Source organism: Mus caroli, chromosome 10, assembly GCF_900094665.2.
Source record: "Mus caroli chromosome 10, CAROLI_EIJ_v1.1, whole genome shotgun sequence".
In the NCBI taxonomy this organism is placed as follows: domain Eukaryota; kingdom Metazoa; phylum Chordata; class Mammalia; order Rodentia; family Muridae; genus Mus; species Mus caroli.
In genome coordinates this window covers 66,675,195-66,679,898 of record NC_034579.1, presented here as the reverse complement: position 1 = coordinate 66,679,898, position 4,704 = coordinate 66,675,195, and positions in this window count along the sequence as shown.

Sequence of the window (4,704 nt, the reverse complement as noted above, 5' to 3'; positions counted from 1 at the left end):
TCTGGTGGTTTTTCAGAAAACTAGAGATAGTACTACCAGAAGATCCAGCAATACCTCTCCTGGGCATATATCCAGAAGATGTTCCAACTGGTAATAAGGACACATGCTCCACTATGTTCATAGCAGCCTTATTTATAATAGCCAGAAGCTGAAAATAACCCAGATGTCCCTCAACAGAGGAATGGATACAGAAAATGTGATACATTTACATAATGGAGTACTACTCATCTATTTAAAACAATGAATTTATGAAATTCTTGCGCAAATGGATGTATCTGGAGGATATCATCCTGAGTGAGTTAACCCAATCACAAAAGTTGTCGATTGATATGCACTCACTGATATGTGGATATTAGCCCAGAAACTTATAATACCCATAATACAATTTGCAAAACACAAGAAAATCAAGAAGAAGGAAGACTAACATGTGGATACTTCATTCTTCCTTAGAATAGGGAACAAAATACCCATGGAAGTAGTTACAGAGACAAAGTTTGGAGCTGAGACGAAAGGATGGACCATCCAGAGACTACACCACCCGGGGATCCATTCCATAATCAGCCACCAAATGCAGATACTATTGCATATGCCAGCAAGATTTTGCTAAAGGGACTCTGTCTCATATGAGGCTATGCCAGTGCCTGGCAAATACAGAAGTGGATGCTCACAGTCATCTATAGGATGGAACACAGGGCCCCCAGTGGAGGAGCTAGAGAAAGCATCCAAGGAGCTGAAGGGGTCTGCAACCCTATAGGTGGAACAATAATATGAACTAACCAGTACCCCCAGAGCTCGTGTCTCTAGCTGCGTATGTAGGAGAAGATGGCCTAGTTGGCCATCATTGGGAGGAGAGGCCCCTTGGTCTTGCAAACTTTATATGCCCCAGTACAGGGGGACACCAGAGCCAAGAAGTAGGAGTAGGTGGGTAGGGGAGCAGGGAGGGGAGAGGTATAGGGGACTTTCAGGATAGCATTTGAAATGTAAATGAAGAAAATATCTAATAAAAAATTGAAAAAAAGGAGATAAATGCTTGCTTTATGTGACTCACATATTATGGGATCTTAACTCAGTGGGGAATCTTAAAGGTTAGTAGTTATGCTCAAGAGCAACATGAATCAGATATGAAGGGAAAGAATATCAGATGACATTTCATGCTTTCTTCTCTAGATAAAAACACTCTGGGTACACAAGAGCTGAAATGTCCCTGGCTTAGGGGAGTGATTTCTTTTCATCTGGAAACAGTTCTCTACATACTTGGAAAGGACAGCTTGATGTTTGGAGACTGACTGCCCAGGCCCTCTAATAAAGATTGTTCTCACAAGATGGGTTAAAGGTTTTACCCTCATATTTAGAGTGATGGAACAGTTCTAAAAGTGGGTGAACACAACCATCACCTACAAATATACTCCCTCTCTAACCGTTACTGTGACCAGTAGGTAAGAGTTCAGTCCTGTATGTATGAGATGACTTCAGACATAAAAGAGACACTAAGGCTCTACCAGGAAACATTAATGGCAGATAAACACTTTCAGCACAGTAGCAGGACACGACACTACAAATAAAAGTCAATACCCTTACTAGATATAAATAAAAATACATACTCATAAGAAATTAGGGAAAGGGCAACTTTTAGAATAGACTCAAAACATAAAATAAAATAGCTCTAACCATGCAGGTAAAAGCCATTTATAATAAAAACAATGATATATTGAAGAAAGAAGTTGAAGAATGTGACAGATGATCAACAGATGTCCCATGCTCATGGATTAGTAGAGCTAATATTGTGGGAATGACCATTCTACCATTAGCAATCTACTGATTCAAATAATCTTCATCAAAATTCCTTCACAACTTTTCACAGAAAGTGAAAAATCTTAAATTTAATATGGAAACACACATGAACACCCACACCCAGAGAGAGAGAGGGAGAGAGAGAGAGAGAAGCTAAAACAATCATGAATAACAAAAGAATTGCTTCAGGTATCACCATCAGATTTCAAGTTACATTACAGAGTTATAAATGTAAAAACAACATAGTACTGATATAAAAACAGACATAATGACCAATGGAATACCATTACCTTGACAACCACATAGACATGTGCTGTTTTTCAAAGAGGCCAAAACTGCACACTGGAAAAAAAAATAAAGTAACATCCTCAACAAATAGTGGGGCTGTAACTTGATGGCTACACTTGAGAAGAATGTAAATAAATCCATAGTTATCAGCCTGCTCAAAACACACCTCCAAGTGGATCAAGGACTAAACACAGGCTAAATACCCTGAATCTGATAGAAAGGAACACGAGAACATTTGGACAAGTTCATTTTGTTTCACAATTCTAGACAGAAGTCCTAGAGAAATGTGAAACAAGAGTTGCAATTATAAGGATGAACACACTTCTAGACCAAAAAAGCGTTATGGCTCTCTTTCTTGAAACCTAGGCTACAACAAGAGAGTGTTGTTTCTACAAAGATAATGTGAAATAAACAAACAGAGCAACAAAAGTTACAGGTCAATGTTAAATGACTTGCATTATTGGATGGGTCGATATGTGGAAAAGAATAATAAATGTGGAAATTATTGGCTGGCGGGACTCTTCAAAAAACCACAGCAAACATTGGAGAGCCTTGCTTAAAGTGTCTCTACTTCTTGCTTTGAAGAAAGGAGTTGATCCCAGTGAACAAGAGACCTGCCTCAAGTACAGAATCTGGAGAAATAAGACGGCAATAAGTAATAACTCTAAGTTTTGTTTAAAGAACACACAAAGAATCTTCCATAAGCTTACAGAATTGGAGAAATATACTCCCAGAAATGTGAGCTTCCGAAGCTCCTTCCTAGAAAATCAATACCAATACTAAACAGTGGCATGCTGGTGTTTCAAGGCATTTATGGAATCTTACATCTTTCAACAGGAAGGCTTTGATTTTAAGCCCCTGTCCCAACGCTTCAATGTATTGATTTTTTTCCCTCCCATTGTTCAGGAGGTTGGTTTATTTTTATAAGAACACTGGAACAATGAGTCCATTAACACAGGAGAAGGTGTACCTAGAAATTATTGCTCAGGAAGACTTCAATCTATAAAAAAAAATAAAAGAATATAATCGGTGTTGTATCCATTTCACATATTTGTGACTCAGAAAGTTCTAAGCCCTTCGGAAATTGTTACTTTGTAACATTACTGCAGTCCAGAAGCAAGCACAACATAGCAGCAAAAAGAAGGGAGACCCACATGTAAGATAGTTTCCTGCCCCATGCTTTTCCCCTCTTTACCAATAGTCACAACATGATTTGAATCTAAAAGTAAAAAATCATATTTTTAATTTGCAATGTAAGAACTTACAGTTTTCAAAATGATTGATAATAGTTCTGAAACCTTCATGGTACTGGCATCCCCAAAACACTGTCTTCTGCTGCAACTAGGCTTCACAAATAGCCTCTCATCGGCTCTCTTCATGGTGCCAAGCCTCAACACATTTTGCATGACCCCTTCAGTCTTGGGCCATCAATTGCAACTGAGGCTGCACCTTCACCCATGGCCTTCTGAGGCCTCTCACAGTGCCAACCCTCAGCTGTTCTTCATGAATCCTTTGTGCTTTCAAAACCAGTACCACCTGGGTGATTCTTACGCATTACCAAGTCCAGCTTCAGCACAAGGTACAACCTTGGCTATCTCTGGAACACAGCCTCTGTGCTCTCAGAAAACACTTCCCAGATTTCACCTTAATGATGCTGGTCTTTTCTTAATTACAGCTAATTTCTTAGTTCCAGCTAACCAGCATTAATAGTCCCAGTAATGCAAAGGTTTCGATTTAGTAGTTCTGGCATCTTGTTAGTCACAGCTGATTCTTCAGCCACAGCTGACCAAAACCAAATAATCAAAACAGCAACAGCCCTGATAAGAGTCTTTAATCTTCCCTCTGAAATTTTACAAGCCAGGCCTTCTTCATTTGCACTGTTCGCAACATTATCTTCCAAGCTCCTACAAAACATCCCACAGAGCTCTTAACACCCAATGACTCTTCTAGCTTAAAGTTCTGAAATCCTTCCATAATCCTCCCCAAAACATGGTCAGGATTTTACAAGAATATCCCACTTTGCTTGTACCAATTTTTCTTAGTCATAGTTTCATAAACATCATGACCAAGAAGCAGGTTGGGGAGAGAAGGGTTTATTCAGCTTACAGTTCCATATTTCTGTTCATCACCAAAGGAAGTCAGGACTGGAACTCAAGCAGGTCAGGAAGCAGGAGCTGATGCAGAGGCCACAGAGGGATGTTAAATACTGGCTTGCTTCACCTGGTTTGCTCAGCCTGCTATCTTATAGGACCCAAGACTATCAGCCCAGAGAAGGCACCACCCACAATGGGTCCTCCCATTGATCACTAATTGAGAAAATGCCTTGCAGCTGGATCTCATGGAGGCATTTCCTCATCTGAAGCTCCTTTCTCTATGATAACTCCAGCTTCTGTCAAGTTGACACACAAAAGCAACCTGTACACATAGATGTGGTTCTTTGGAAACTACCTGTTCTGTGGGGCAGGGGTTGGGAGTAGAGATGTGTGTTCACATCACCGGGGTCTCTCACTACCTTGGGGTAAGTACCAAGAAGGTTAGACTGTCTGTCCAGGTGTCTCGGGGATTCATTCCCCAAGATCTACCTCCAGACACTAGGATTTTAAGTGAATACCATTACGCCTATGT